Source organism: Schistocerca cancellata, chromosome 5 (genome assembly GCF_023864275.1).
Source record: "Schistocerca cancellata isolate TAMUIC-IGC-003103 chromosome 5, iqSchCanc2.1, whole genome shotgun sequence".
NCBI lineage: Eukaryota > Metazoa > Arthropoda > Insecta > Orthoptera > Acrididae > Schistocerca > Schistocerca cancellata.
Window position 1 is genome coordinate 794,150,967 of NC_064630.1, and position 17,235 is coordinate 794,168,201.

Consider the following 17,235-nt stretch of genomic DNA (forward strand, 5'->3'; position numbering starts at 1 on the left):
GAACAAGCAACAGGAAAAAATAGATTTCTTAGGTAACATTTTTGCCTGTTCCACGAAATTTCTGGCGAACTGCAGGATGTTTGCAGCTTCCTGCCACAGGAAGTTTCCAACATCCGGCAGTTCGCCAGAAATCTTGTGGAACAATTTGTAGGCCGGGATAGTTTTAAATCTCAACATTTTTAACTGGTTAACGTTTCTAAGATGTCAGGTTAATATAGCGCGAGATACGCCATTGAAAAAGTGAAATTTATAGCCGGTGTAACAACCAGAACGTTGGATGCAGTTGTGAGTAATGTAAATTCAGTTGTCTGATGTTATTGAACAGACGAACAATAAAGTTTTGCTAAAGAAAAAACGAATCATTGTCAGTAAATCACCACAATCAGAGATGTACATCGTTTATAGTATACTAATCTCTGTTTAGCTCACATTAACATTCATATCATATTCTCATATTCGGTGCCGCAGACACACACACACACACAAACACACACACACACACACACACACACACACACACACACACACACAAACACACACACACACACACACACACACACATATATATATATATATATATATATGTGTGTGTGTGTGTGTGTGTGTGTGTGTGTGTGTGTGTGTGTGTGTGTGTGTATGTATGTATGTATGTTAATGCGAGTTAAACAGAAATTAGTATACTATAAACGATTTACATCTCTGATAAGCTTGATAACGCGGACTGCTGACTGTGCACGACCGCAGAGCCATAGATACTGTTTATGGTCTGAGATTGTAGTGTTAGCGTAAGAGAGCGCTGGACGCACAGTTGTAGGTAGCTGTCTGTGAGCGAAGGACGCTGGAGTAAGTTGTTTTTGTGGTGTGCTGTGTGGAGCCACCAAATGTTAGGCTAATGTAGGTATGTCAATGTTGTTGAACATGGAAACAGAAGTCTTAGTACAAACAAGATAAAGATGTTAAATATCGATAATTTTGGTTTTGCCAGCGCATTAGTATAGATAAATTGGCTGATAATTTGTAATTGTTGAGTAACTCCAGAATATATGCAAACTTGATTTGATAAAAAGCCTAGTTAGATATTTCACTTTTGTAATGCTTCTAAGATTTTAGACAGAGCTATATGTAATTTAATGATTTGCATTTGTGTTTGATTATTGAGGTTACATAATACGTGCTGTTTAAATCTCATTGTTTGTGAATCAGTTGTGAGTAATGTAAATTCAGTTGTCTGATGTTATTGAACAGACAAACAATAAAGTTTTGCTAAAGAAATAACAAATCATTGTTAGTAAATCACCACAATCATATGTTTCTCAAAGAAGTGGGATTTTTCATAGATGTTTTCATTTATCAGCCGAAACAATTTCATGTGCATTTCAATGTATTACAGCCAGCATTTCACATCGCTGAGCCAGTAGCTAGCGTATATACATTGGGAGACCAGAATATATCGCGTTCAACCGTTGCTGCTTTAGAGGTAAGGTAATTTAATTTATTTGTTATGTATGCAGGGACCAAAGTTATCAGTTTTGAACAGGGCCAGATGATTCAGTGCCTAAAAAGCTGAATGTATTTCGCAGTGACTGTATTTTTTATTCATACTGGTAGTTACTTTGCCCAATCAGTTCGTACATACTTTGCCCAATCAGTTCGTACAAAGTTTTTCCTAACAATAACACAGAGTAAGCACACCACTTGCATTTACAACACGCTACACGATTATTTTAGTTTAGTTTTCATTCCACAGTCAGGCTTTGATTCAATGTGATCGTAAAGTTTTTCTTTTTATACAGAATGTTATAATATATGGTGGTTTGTAACGAGAATATTACTGCAGAATCAGAATTTGCCATGATAATAAAAAATGCTGAAGGACAGTGAGAGTGGAAGGAGGTGATGGACCGAGGGTTGAGAGGGAATGGACACAGAAATCAGGAACGAGGAAATGGGCAGAGAGAGGGGGCAGGAGGAGCTGGTGGGATAGGAAAAGGATAAGATGGACAAGGAAAGGTGGGTGGAAGTGATTGACTGAAAGACAGGGAGGAAGAGACGACGAAAGGAGATGGAGATGGAGGGGAAGGAGGAAGAGATGGACAAAGAAAAGTGGAGAGGGAAGTGGACAGAGACAACGGATAGAAGGAGATTGGAATGTATATCCAATTCCCATCCATATCCGAAATGTGTGCTTTCTCTTTTCTTTCTTTTACATTTAAGCACACTGCATCACAGCAATGCGTGGCTGGGTACAGATAGTTTGTGAAATATGTTTTGAAATAAATCATATCTCATTTTTTGATTTATGGAATTAAGGTCACAGTCAAATGAAACAAGGAAAGAAATTCTTCCAATCGGTATGTGACATACAGCAAACCAGTGCTTAACGGTATTGGTTAAAAATAGTCTTAGTGGCAATTTTAGATTTTTATTTTTAAGGACGACTAAATAAGGCGAAACGCGTTGTTGAAAAATAAAAAAAACTAAAATTGCAACCAAGGCTGTTTTTAAACAATGAACAACGAAAGATCAACAGGGCTCCATTATTTCGGGAAGATTTATCAGTCGTAAGGTCTTCCCTTTGCATAACCTGACTTTCTTCAGAAATTAATAATAATAATAATGTAGACTCTTGAGTTGGACAGATTCGTACAAAGAAAAATACAAATAAAACAGAAACACGCTCCGTGATGTTTCGTTTACACTTTGTCTTTCTCTTTCTTGTGCTAAGGATCCATTTCTATCACTTAAAAGTCGTTAAAAAGAAAATGAAACCAAAGGGTAAAATCAGAATAGAAACAATTAGGCCTACAAATCTTACTTTAAAAGCATATGAAACCTAAATATATGAACAGAGCTTCAAGGTATCCATTACGAATTACATCTGTATTACGTAACATTACGTGTTTTGTTTTCATTACTGGTGGTAGGCTTTGTGAAAGATGAATCCCTTTTTCGTGTTTGGGACAACACCTCACATGCATTCTCCCTCTTTCCTTCTGTATGTCGATCCTTCGACAGTCCATTAATGTAAAAGTTTCTAAACAAATTTAAATACACCAATATTAACGACACGGTGGAGGTCAATAAAACACCATTAGCAATTAGCAAACAGAGAAAAGTCAAGTGACGGCAGAGATAGGCTGCACGCGCATAGCGTCTGTGACCCTTTCAGTATCAACTTAGAGGAACTTTGTTTTTATTAAATGATATCACTTTCTGATTGCACTTACATTATATGTGTGCACTGTGGTGAAAATGTCAAGGGATATCTGCCAAAATCGTTTCGGACTTCTTTGTGCCCCGTGTAGTGCGGCAAATCAACGTGGCACGGATTCAAGAAGTCGTTGGAAGTCCCCTGCTTACATACTGAGCCATGCTGCCTCAACAGCCTTTCACAACGGCGAAAGTGTTTCCGGTGCCGGAATTTATGCACGAACATACATCTCGATTATGTCACAGATACGTTCGATGGGCTAAGCAGGGATGGCTAGAGGACAAATGTAAGGATGTAGAGGCTTATCTCACTAGGGGTAAGATAGATAGATATTGCCTACAGGAAAATTGAAGAGACATTTGGAGAAAAGAGAGCCACTTGTATGAATTAAAGAGCTCAGATGGAAACCCAGTTCTAAGCAAAAGCAGAAAGGTGGAAGGAGTATATAGAGGGTCTATACAAGGGCGATGTTCTTCAGGACAATATTATGGAAATGGAAGAGCATGTAGATGAAGATGAAATGGGAGATATGATACTGCGTGAAGAGTTCGACAAAGCACTGAAAGACCTGAGTCGAAAAAAAGCTCCGGGAGTAGACAACATTCCATTTGAACTACTGACAGCCTTGGGAGAGCCAGTCCTGACAAAACTCTACCATCTGGTGAGCAAGATGTATGAGACAGGCGAAATACCGTCAGACTTCAAGAAGAATATAATAATTCCAATCCCAAAGAAAGCAGGTGTTGACAGATGTGAAAATTACAGAACTATCAGTTTAATAAGCCACGGCTGCAAAATACTAACGCGAATTCTTTACAGACGAATGGAAAAACTAGTAAAAGCCGACCTCGAGGAAGATCAGTTTGGATTCCGTAGAAATACTGGAACACGTGAGGCAATACTGACCTTACGACTTATCTTAGAAGCTAGATTAAGGAAAGGCAAACCTACGTTTCTAGCATTTGTAGACTTAGAGAAAGCTTTTGACAATGTTGACTGGAATACTCTCTTTCAAATTCTAAAGATGGCAGGGGTAAAATGCAGGGAGCGAAAATCTATTTACAATTTGTACAGAAACCAGATGGCAGTTATAAGAGTCGAGGGACATCAAAGGGAAGCAGTCGTTGGCAAGGGAGTGAGACAGGGTTGTAGCCACTCCCCGATGTTGTTCAATATGTATATTGAGCAAGCAGTAAAGGAAAGAAAAGAAAAATTCGGAATAGGTATTAAAATCCATGGAGAAGAGATAAAAACTTTGAGGTTCGCCGATGACATTGTAATTCTCTCAGAGACAGCAAAGGACTTGGAAGAGCAGTTGAACGGAATGGATAGTGTTTTGAAAGGAGGATATAAGATGAATATCAACAAAAGCAAAACAAGGATAATGGAATGTAGTCGATTTAAGTCGGGTGATGCTGAGGGTATTAGATTAGGAAATGAGACGCTTAAAGTAGTCAAGGAGTTTTGGTACTTGGGGAGCAAAATAACTGATGATGGTCCAAGTAGAGAGGATATAAAATGTAGACTGGCAATGGCAAGGAAAGCGTTTCTGAAGAAGAGAAATTTGTTAACATCGAGTATTGATTTATGTGTCAGGAAGCCGTTTCTCAGAGTATTTGTATGGAGTGTAGCCATGTCTGGAAGTGAAACATGGACGATAAATAGTTTGGACAAGAACAGAATAGAAGCTTTCGAAATGTGGTGCTATAGAAGAATGCTGAAGATTAGGTGGGTAGATCACATAACTAATGAGGAAGTATTGAATAGGATTGGGGAGAAGAGAAGTTTGTGGCACAACTTTACCAGAAGAAGGGATCGGTTGGTAGGACATGTTCTGAGGCATCAAGGGATCACCAATTTAGTATTGTAGGGCAGCGTGGAGGGTAAAAATCGTAGAGGGAGACCAAGAGATGAATACACTAAGCAGATTCAGAAGGATGTAGGCTGCAGTAGGTACTGGGAGATGAAGAAGGTTGCGCAGGATAGAGTAGCATGGAGAGCTGCATCAAAACAGTCTCACGACTGAAGACCACAACAACAACACCATGTTCGATGGGATTCATGTCGGGATATCTGGGCAACCATATCATTTGCTGGAATTGTCCAAAATGTTCTTCAAAAAAATTACGAAAAACTGTGACCTGGTGAAATGTTTGGAAACATGAACATCATCGATGGCTGCAAATGAACTTCAGGTAGCGGGACGTAACCATTTCCAGTTAATACTCGGTTCAGATGGGCCAGACCATTCCATGTTGACACAACCCACTGGTGTGGAGACATCACCAACTTGCACAATGCCTTTTTGACAACTTGGATCCGTGGCTTCGTCAGGTCTACTCCACACTCGATCCTTCCCAACCGCTCTTCCCAAGTGGAACAGGGATTCATCTGAACAGGCCACGGCTTTCCACCCGTCTAGGATCCAACCGATATGGTCACGAGCCCAGAGGGTCGCTGCAGGTGAAGTCGTGCTGTTAGCAAAGAAATTAATTTCGGTTGTCTGCTGCCTCAGACCATTGACGCCAAGTTCTGTCACACTCTCCTAACGGATACTCTTATCGCATGTCCTACGTTGATTGCAACTGTTATTTCGCGTTGCTTGTCTGTTCGTACTGACAACTTAGGTAAAAACCGCAGCTCTAGGTCGTTAAGTCAACGCTGTCGCCGGCCGCGGTGGTCTAGCGGTTCTAGGCGCTCAGTCCGGAGGCGCGCGACTGCTACGGTTGCAGGTTCGAATCCTGCCTCGGGCATGGGTGTGTGTGATGTCCTTAGGTTAGTTAGGTTTAGGTAGTTCTAAGTTCTAGGGGACTGATGACCATAGATGTTAAGTCCCATAGTGCTCAGAGCCATTTGAATCAACGCTGTCGGCAACTGTGTTGTCTGTGATGAGAAGTAATTCCTGAAATTTTGTATTCTAGGCACATTCTTGGTACTGTGGATTCCGGATTATTGGATTCCCTAACAATTTCCGAAATGAAAAGTCCGTTGGGTCTAGCATCCACTACCATTCCGCGTGCAGAGTCTGTTAATTCGCGTCGGGTGGCCGTAACTGCGTCGGAAATCTTTCCGCATTGGTCATCTCAGTAAAAATGACAGCGGCGCTCATGCACTGCCCTTTTATTCCTGCTCTACGCGATACTACCGCCACCTGCATATGTGCATATCGCTATCCCAGGCCCTCTGTCACCTCAGTGTGTAGTTCTGCGTCAATTTTACAATTTGGCAGAAACAAATTGAGCCGTGTGCAGCATACGTTGGCGCCCCTGTTAGGTTGGCATCGTGTAATAGGGACAGTGACGACTCGTTTTCTTCTTGTGTTTACTGGCGCCTTTACGTTTCCTAGCGTTGTCTGTCCGCGAGTGGCAGCAGCAGCGTTTATCGATATCTAGTACCGTGGTACTATCTTTGGAAGGACGTCAAGTGTTGGCCGGATCGGGTGTGTCAGGTAGTTCGATTGGGACGGAGAAGCGGTGAGGTCTGACAGGGCAAGAACATGCCAGGACCGCTGGCGGCACGCAGGCATTGCCAGATCGAGGGGCTGCAGCTGCGAGGACCACAACCTCGTTGTCCACGGGACCCAGAACTTTTCATCTGAGTGAACAGTAACCACATGGTGAAACCTCCACTATTTTGAGATCACGCCGTTTGTTCGTTCGTTGCTGCTCGCAGGGTCGCTGAGGCGAAGAGCAACGAGTGGAGTGTTTGGACTTGGCGAGATTAGTTAGCCGTCCTCCGCTTCTTATTATTAATTATTAAATTGCTTGTGTTTATTGGTGAAGTTCAACCAGCGCTATGTTTCTGCCTAGTGGCCGCTAGCACCCAGTTACCTGCTCTGGAGGTTATCGTACTTTCGCGGAGTGTACCTTTCCTCGCCTTGCCGCTGCTGTCCAGTAAGGCGTCTATTACGACAGCCTCCTTGACTGTGGTCCGGATAGTTTGTTTCTTTTGGACTATTTTGATCGTATTGGTTCCTTATGCTTCTGGATGTTTTAAACACCGGATTCTGAGGACGGAGTACCGTCAGCCGGTTACGCCATCGTTGTATGGGTTATCAGACGTTAGGTAGATTTTGCAAGAGTGTTGGTCTGCGTTTAAACTGTCGCTAGTTTGAGTTGCCATCCGGTTAAGTGAATACTGCTCTTGGTTGCCTGTCTGATAGGTTACGAAGTTGAGTCACTTTCCCAGACCGATGCTTGGAGCACTGTCCGAGGCCCATTTCTCTCTTAGTTTGATCAGATTGTGACGGCAGGTTTCTTTAAAAAAATATTTTAGCATCTCTTAGAGAAGTTAACTGAAGAATTTATTAGCCAGGCCTTCAGCCGATTTTTTTTTTTAGTTTGTTTGGGCCTTCAGCCAGCAAATAATTTGAAGTACTGTTTAATAAGGCCTTCAGCCGTGAATGCAATTTGTCTAAGGAATTTTTAATTAGATATTGTCTCTTAGTAGTGAAATTTCATGATTTTGTATTTTGAAGAATATTTTAGTATCTCTTGGAGTAGTTTAACTGTTTTTAAGGTATCCAGGTCTTCAGCCGTTAAATCGTTTTCTGAGTTAATACTAGTGGGGCTTTCAGCCGACAAATAATTTGAATTTCTTGTCAATAAGACATTCAGCCGTGAGTGCAACTTGCTTAGGAAATTTTTATTTGACATTGTGTCTCAACAGAAAAATTTGATAATTGTTTGTTATTGTCAACCTCATTTGCATCTGGTTTCTAATAAAGTGTACGTGATTTAAAAAAAAAACTGAGCAACCAACGGTAACTGAGTAAGGCCCCGTCGACCCCAAATCCTGCCTTCCCTAAGTTCCATGTTTCACAAATATTTGAATACAAGTACTATGAATAAATTTTCACCAAACTTTGCCGCAGCGCAATTTGCCGTTCTCGGCAAGTTCTCCATTTGCCTGCCCGCTCTGGATCGCAGCATATAGTCGAGTGCAGTAACTGTTTGATGATTTCGGCATATTCGTACAGTGAGGTTTTGGCGGTACATTCACTGAGCTCTTCTACTATTTCCTTGAGATGGACTGCGGAAAAGATGTGTGCCTAGCGTTTGTCTCCACGTCTACCGTTCTATTTAATGTAATAACAACATCAGAACGTCACCTAACTGAAACCAACTTTAGTGTAACTGTGTTCGAAGGAGGTACTTCTTAATTAAATTGAAAGGCATCTGCTATTAGCCACTTCTCTTGCCGCCGTTTATTCGTATGCTGGTCGGTAGTTACTTGTCTGCCTCAGCGATCTGAAGTAACTTATATGTCTGCTGGGATAGATTGTCTCCGGGGGGAAACTTTAAGTTACTTCTTAGCAAGTCATCTGAGCTTTGACAGGACTTAGACAGTAGGGAAGCATGATGTCACAATTAGTTCGCGATACTCAGTTGCGGGCAGGCGAAGACTCACTACTCCCTTCCGCCTCCTGAATCCCTCAAAAAAGCTACACAGTATTTTTGCTACAACGAGTAGACACGCTGTTGTGGCAATCCCACTTAGAGAATGAATGGACTCAATTTATTTCCTTCGAACACGATGAGCGTAGAAGAATTATAGGAAAAATTTAATCTGATGGTAAATCGCGCCCTCGAGACGTATGTGCGGAGTAAGTAGATTAATGAGTGAAAATACTCATCGAGGTTTAATAACAAAATTGGAAAAATGTTGAGAAAGAAGGGACTGTTGCACTCTCGGTTCAGAAGAGAACGTGGAAATGACGATAGACAGAAGTTAGTTCAAATTCTTGTGTCTGTTAAAAGATTTATACGCGAAGTATACAAAAACTTCCGCCCTTATACCTTAGCCGGCCGCGGTGGTCTAGCGGTTCTGGCGCTGCAGTCCGGAACCGCGGGACTGCTACGGTCGCAGGTTCGAAACCTGCCTCGGGCATGGGTGTGTGTGATGTCCTTAGGTTAGTTAGGTTTAAGTAGTTCTAAGTTCTAGGGGACTTATGACCTAAGATGTTGAGTCCCATGGTGCTCAGAGCCATTTGAACCTAGTACCTTAGGAAAAGGCCGGCTAAAGTGGCCGTGCGGTTCTAGGCGCTACAGTCTGGAACAGAGCGACCGCTACGGTCGCAGGTTCGAATCCTGCCTCGGGCATGGATGTGTGTGATGTCCTTAGTTAGGTTTAATTAGTTCTAATTTCTAGGCGACTGAATACCTCAGAAGTTAAGTCGCATAGTGCTCAGAGCCATTTGAACCATTTTTTAACCTTAGGAAAAGATTTTTTCGGGAACTGAGAGAATTCTCATTCTAACTCAAGTCACTAAGTGGGCCGAAGACTTCTATCCAGTCACTCGTTCACCAGACTGGTGTGGTAATAGAAGACAGCTAAAGGAAAGCTGAAAATTTAAATTTTGTATCTATGAAATCATTTCGTGTTCAGGAAATCATTCATGCAGGAAAATCGAGCATTTCGGAAACTGTGCGACTCGTCGGGTGTTCAAGAGTGCTGTGATGACTGTCTTCAGCATGTGGCGAAGCCAAGGTAAAACCACATCCAGACGTCGTGGGGTTGAGTGGACACCTCTGATTACGAATGTCGGACGTCGTAGGCCGGGCAGACCGGGAAAACAAGATAAGTGGCGAACTGTGATGGGACTAAAGTGAGACATTAATGCCAGTCAGAGTACATGTGTCGACCAGTGCCTGTGCCGATGTTAACACCAAGACATCGGCAACCGACTGATATGGGCATCATGGGAGTACGCGAATCTATCGTCCTCCAAGGAAAGAAATGCTTGACAACTGTACTGGAGGAAGGAGACAAGTTGGCGCCTGCTCCTTTGGAGATCGTACAAGGGACTTGAACGGCCAAGGAATACCGTTCACTGGTTGCAGACCAGGTACGCCCCTTCATGAGTATCATGTTTCCCGATGGAAATGGAATGTTTCAACAAGATAGAGTACCATGTCACAAGGGCCGGAGTCTGAGGAGGAGGAGGAAGAGGATATTAGTGTTTAACGTCCCGTCGACAACGAGGTCATTACAGACGGAGCGCAAGCTCGGGTGATGGAAGGATGGGGAAGGAAATCGGCCGTGCCCTTTCAAAGGAACCATTCCGGCATTTGCCTGAAGCGATTTAGGGAAATCACGGAAAACCTAAAGCAGGATGGCCGGAGACGGGATTGAACCGTCGTCCTCCCGAATGCGAGTCCAGTGTGTTAACCACCGGAGTCTGATGGCGTGGTTCAAGGAACGCAGTGGCCAGTTCTAATTGGTGTGCTGAAGCCCCTCCCCCCGAATTCGTCAGATCGAGCATATCTCACATGTATGCGACTGAACGTGGCGCGAGAGCTCATTGTCTTTCTTCGCGGAATTTACGGGAGTTAGGTGAGTTGTGTGCGTAGATGTGGTGCCAAATCCCTGCACTGGCGTACCATGGCTTCATTGCTTCTATCCTACGACGCATCACCACTGTTATCAATGCCAAAAGTGGACAAACATGATATTAGATGGGCAGTCATTATGTCTGATCAGTGTATAAAAACCGTTCACAAAGACTAAAATGAAATTAAAATAAATTAATCTCCATTAGTAAATGCTCAGTTCTTGTAATTGCCAACTCTTAACCACTTAGAGTTCGAGTCGGATTGCACGCATAGCTAAATGAGAAGCCACTGTGACTGCAGGTTCGTCTCCACGGTGGGTGAGGGATGGAAAACGACTGCCGTGTTCGCAGAACTGGTATATTGCTTCCCGTGCAGTGAGGAAAGCCATGCTGATAAAACTTCAGGCCGGACTGTGTTTAGTGGAACGAGAGACAGAAAATATGCCATCCTTACTGGGAGAGTCTGCAGTCAGACAACGCAGATCACTTCTCTCAGAAGTGATGGACAAAAGAGCTTTTCATCAGTGGGGTGGACACCGTATGCGTTCCGTTTAACTGCAGAATTACAGCAGAACTACCTTTGCAGAGGGAAACAGAGAGCGGTCAAATTTCGACGAAAATTACGACTGCTTATACAGCTTTCCAGAAAGCGGAACAGGAAAAGAGCCAGCCGCAACCACAATACGAACTGTAGGATTAGGAAATCACTTTTAACGGTACTCAGTAATTTCAGTGTTCATTTCCGTGACTTACTAGTAGTTAAAAGTTCAACACGCTTTCAACTCCGTCAGTAGGTGCACATGCATATCCCTTTGCAATATTTTATATCTCTATGCTTTAATAATCGGCAGGCAGGAGAACACCTCTGTGAATATGATTGTTTTGTCCAGACAAGCATTTACTTGAATTATGCATCCACAGCCCCTGTCCAACTTTGCCAATGTTCTTTCCATTTGTTTGTTGTTAATTTGATAATGTACTTATAATAAACAGAGATCACTGCGGCCATTCATAGTTGAAATTGACAATTCAGCTGGTGATAAGTTACTTCCGAACATATGACACCACAGTTAGATAAGCGCGAAAATATCTTTCCAAAATTAAACTTCATTTCCAAAAGGTTTTTTTATCTCATCTTATTAATTATCCTGATAACTAGATAAATCACTTTTATGTTGCTGCCGCAAGACTACTTTGTATGTTTTATTGCAGAAAAATAGTATGATAGTACATGCTATCTCTCTCAAGTGGAAGACTATCGTTGAACTTTTTGAAACGATTTTACCTCTGTTTCCATTTTTCTGTGTATATTTGTGTGATTTGAGTTAGGAGGACACTAAATTGTGATTGTGCATGTGGGACCTGAGCATTTCATTCAGATTTTAGGCCACTGGAATTACAGTTTCGGTTATGGCCTGCTGAAATTCAGATATGCACGAACTAGGATTTTAGCGAGGTCTAGCGAGGTGCAGAGAGAACTTTCGGTTTATTCAGAAATAGTAGACAGTGGATCAGGTATGGAGATACAGCAGTTGAATGTTCTACATGTTGGTGTCAGTGATCTATGGGTTGAAGCATCGCAAAATAGAACGAATGGAAGGAACGAACATTGTCAGGCAGAGGACAGTGAAGAAACTTCACAAGTTGAATTTACGAGGGAAGACGATAGAGAAATTTGACCTGCAGCCGATATTCCCGAGTTGATGCGTCTCGAACGCAGGACAGAGTGATGTAATTAGCGAGCTCTCACCTCAACAACAAGTAGCATTCGATCTACAGATATTTGGAAATGACTAATTTAAGAAAAGTAAAAAGTTAAATGATGAAAGATTTGCAAAAAGCGAAAAGGAAAATAAAGCAAGGTTCTGTAAAATGGAAAAACGATTCGAGGAACGTGAGAAAGCATTCAAGCGAAGTGGGGAAAACAGGGACGCACATTTCGAAGAGAATAGGAAGCTCTTATGTGATTACAGGCTTTCTCGGCGTATTTCAGTGATAAAATCTTCTCTACGTCTTCTGACAGATGAACAGGTATGGGCATTGAATAAGAAATTCGACGATCATGTGACGAAATACGAGGAAATAGCCACTTCTGCACAGATGCACCTCTTACGACAAACGGTATTGTTCGTTTATCGCTATTAAAATCGTCAAAATTAAAATTGTCTTCTTATAAATTGTATCTTTACTTAACGTAGTGTTCACTCTCATAAAAAAAAAACTGTTAGACTGTGATCTCTGAAAACGCCCGTGTTACAGAGTTTTAAGATGCAAATTTTCAAGTATCACAAGATTCTACTTTTTATCTTTCCTTTCTTTGTAATTAATAACTTTTCTGGATGCTGTTTGAGTAGCTAACTGCGGAAGGTTTCGAAGGGTCTCCGGACATCGCTTGTGTCCGTGTATGAACTAATGCTGCTCCCACCCAAGCATTGGAAACTGGAGAGTTTCTGTAATTTCTGGACCAGAAATTGCGTGGGTTGCCTTGGCAGCTATTCAATTACGTGCCACTCTTTTTCTTTGAGGAAGCTGGGGAAATCTGGGATCACCGCTGTGCTGGCCTGAAAAGTGATAATAGATGATATTCTATCAACATTTCCCTGGCAGCATCCCATGTCGATCTCAAGGATGGTCACATCAGGCGGTGCTCCAGCGTGTCTCTCCCACAACAGCTTTGCCAATGTTATAGCAAGTGGCCAGCAGTTGTAGTGAGAGGTAACGAGCTTAGGTGTTCTGCCGCACTTCTTCCCAGTGACGTATCCTGGCCCTGATGTCGAGCTTGTTCCTGGTAATCCTGTCTCTGTTAGCCTCACAGAGCCTCATTCCTCTAATGTTGAGTGAGTCTAAGTATTGCCGCCGTGGGTAGCGCTTCTGCATAAAGAAACTCCTTACAAATTCTGGCCTTGAGGGAATCGTCGGGGGACTGATTGGGGCTAAACCTGTGAAGCCGTGGCGCCTCCCTGACCATTGCCACTGTCGGAATGTTTGGACTCTTTGCACATGTGGTATTTGTCCTGTACACCAAGGGTCCAGCGCATTTGGTGAACAGGTAGTCTCAACCCTACCTCCTCCGGTACAGCGTGCATGTCGGTGGGAATATTTAAATATGCCCCCTTACACGGCACCCAGTAAGCAGATTGTCTTATAGCTCTGCCAATTTCCTTAGATACGTTAAAAATTTGCCCTTAAAGCCAGATCTTTGACATGAGGGAAGGGTTGGTCAGTTGAACTTTCTGTGCTAGTTTCCATATGAATGAATTTTCCCTAATTTAGTTCAGAAGCACACTAAAATTGCAAGTTGTCGTTTTCTGCAAGTATGGCTGAAAAGAGACAAGTAAGATTTTTTGTTGATCACTAATTTGGTACCAATCGTCTTGCAGGCAGCGATTCGTATAAGGATCAGAACCGTCTTACGTCATCTGATGTCGAACCCTGACGCTCGCCTATACAGTTGTAATATGGAATGTGTCATATCGACTTTCATCCTGTTACTAACAAACGAAGTCATCTGTGTAGTCACGACGAAACACGCATGCGTCGTAAACCAGTAATCCTCAGTACATAGAACTTAGTTTGCGCAGCAGAGGATTCATTGTAACCACGAAGCGCCCCAGGGAGAGTGGACAGTCCTGCTTTACTGACCTTTGGACTTCAATAGAGTTCGACAGCTAACCGTTAATCTTAGTCCTTGAGTCCGAAAACAGATTCATGACAGCATTAGTAACTTGGCACCAAAACAAAATTTCATAACAATAATTTTCAAGTAATTATGACTGACATTGTCGAACAGTCTACATCTACATCTACATTGATACTCCGCAAGCCACCCAACGATGTGTGGCGGAGGGTACTTTACGTGCCACTGTCATTACCTCCCTTTTCTGTTCCATTCGCGTATTGATCGCGGGAAGAATGACTGTCTGAAAACCTCCGTGCGCGCTCGAATCTCTCTAATTTTATATTCGTGATCTCCTCGGGAGGTATAAGTAGGGGGAAGCAATATATTCGATACCTCATCCAGAAACGCACCCTCTCGAAACCTGGCGAGCAAGCTCCACCGCGATGCACAGCGCCTCTCTTGCAGAGTCTGCCACTTGAGTTTGCTAAACATCTCCGTAACGCTATCTCGCTTACCCAATAACCCGGTAACGAAACGCGCCGCTCTTCTTTGGATCTTCTCTATCTCCTCCGTCAACCCGATCTGGTACGGATCCCACACTGATGAGCAATACTCAAGTGTAGGACGAACGAGTGTTTTGTAAGCCACCTCATTTGTTGATGGACTACATTTTCTAAGGACTCTCCCAATGAATCTCAACCTGGTACCCGCCTTACCAACAATTAATTTTATATGATCATTCCACTTCAAATCGTTCCGCACGCATACTCCCAGATCTTTTACAGAAGTCACTGCTACCAGTGTTTGTTACGCTATCATATAATCACACATTAAAGGATCCTTCATTCTATGTATTCGCAATACATTACATTTGTCTATGTTAAGGTTCAGTTGCCACTCCCTGCACCAAGTGCCTATCCGCTGCAGATCTTCCTGCATTTCGCTACAATTTCCTAATGCTGCAACTTCTCTGTATACTACAGCATCATCCGCGAAAAGACGCATGGAACTTCAGATACAATCTACTAGGTCAATTTGACAAAGTCTACGCAAAGGATCGCTAGACATGTTCGAGTAGTTGTGGAATTGTCTATAGCACCTGTGTACGTAAGCAGGACGTCGAAGATAGTACGGCCGAGGATCCCGCAGCAAAGATTTTCGTTGAGACTTTCTCATCGTGGTTTTTAGGTAAGCAACAAAGCACCGTGCAACGAATTTGCGGTCGGTATTCGTAAAGTCACTGACGGTAAGTTCTCTATTGACCTTTCTCGTGTGCCTTTACGCAGTAGAACTATGAAACCTTTTAGAAAGGTTTTGAGAACTGGAATCCGATAAAATACTTCATGGACGAGCTCCGTAATCGATGCGAACAACACGTCCCAGAGCCAGAGGTAGATTTCCGAGGTGGCACAGTGGTTAGCACACTGGACTCGCATTCGGGAGGACGACGGTCGAAACCCGCGTCCGGCGGTCCAGATATAGGTTTCATATGATGTCCCTCGACAGCTCCAGTCAAATGCCGGGATGGTTCCTCGAAAGGGCACGACGGATTTCCTTCGATATCCCTGACACAATCCGAGCTTGTGCTCTGTGTCTAATTACCTCGATGTCGACGCGACGTTAAACTTAGTCTTCACTCCTTTCTTACTATACCATCTCTCAAAGCTACCCAGAGGGTAGACCGTCCGTATGTGGCGTCATTCCTCTAGCGCTGGTTTTTTTTTTTTTATAGGGTTACGATTTTCATCTTCATTGAAGCGTTTGTAGGGACGTGCCCCCCTTGTTCTGGTGATAATGGATTCCTTTTGCAAGGTATCCACGGATGTTTTCTCATATCCTTTTGCTTAAACAAGTTAGTGAAATGTCTGTGCGCTTCCGATATTGCAGCCTGGGTTCTGACCTCCGTTTTGCTGTTTCAATCAACCCAGTGTACGTTGGCAGAGACCCTTGTGTTCCAGCGTAATATGGTAGTCGATTGGTTCCTCCCCGTAGATACTGCCGACTGGTTGACATCTAACATTCGTGTCTTGCAAATAAGCTTGTTGCCGGACAAGGAGCTCACTCTTGATGTGGTTTAATGGCGGTCAAAGTTGGATTATTGTCTAACATATGGTAGTACGGTGCCCATCAAACGTTAGAGATAGAATTTCATGGTAGACTTTCGACAAAACACTTTTTCCACGCTATGAGATTTCAGGGTCAATCTCAAAGCTAATTTCACGTTAGTAGTCCACCAATCTATGCTCCTGTCGAAGTTGGTGCGTTTGTCGAGAGACTGGTCCCTGTTTTCTAGAGTTCGAATGGACGTGGGTCACTTGGCAGATGTTGGATATTTAGTCTTCAAATTCTAGGCTGCCTCTGTACCCCATTTATGACAACTGCGCTCGGTCCGTGTACGCACAGTGCCGACCGGAGTGGCCGTGCGGTTCTAGGCGCAACAGTTTGGAACCGAGCGACCGCTACGGTCGCAGGTTCGAATCCTGCCTCTGACATGTATGTGTGTGATGTCCTTAAGTTAGTTAGGTTTAATTAGTTCTAAGTTCCAGGCGACTGATGACCTCAGAAGTTAAATCGCATAGTGCTCAGTGCCTTTTGAACCATTTCTTGTACGCACAGTAACAAGAGAATGCGAGAGGTTATATCTCAGTGCCTACTGTAGAAGGTGCGCAATTTCTTGTCCCGAAAATATGGTCGTTTCGATTCTGCCCTGTGACGTAGTAATGGGTGAACGCCTTGTGGGTGGGATGTAGCTGTCTACAAAAGTGACGTCATCTTTTAACGTCTGCCGTGTTTGACACTTGTTAGGCCTCCGTTGCTGGACCGAGTCGTGTGTAACAGTCTTTTGAAGCCTTTTTTGAAGCCATCGTGACCTTCAAAGAGAAGGTACACATTGTTGGTAAAATTTCGGCTAACTGCGCGTTGTAGTGGGACGCGAAATTGAAGCGTCACCCATCCACCAGTGTCAGCCCAATTTGCAGGTGAATATAAATTTAATTTAGTGTTTTGTTTATGTATTTTTGTAATCTTTGTAATTGTTGTGAATTGTCTAAAGTTTTGTATTTAATTTTTTTT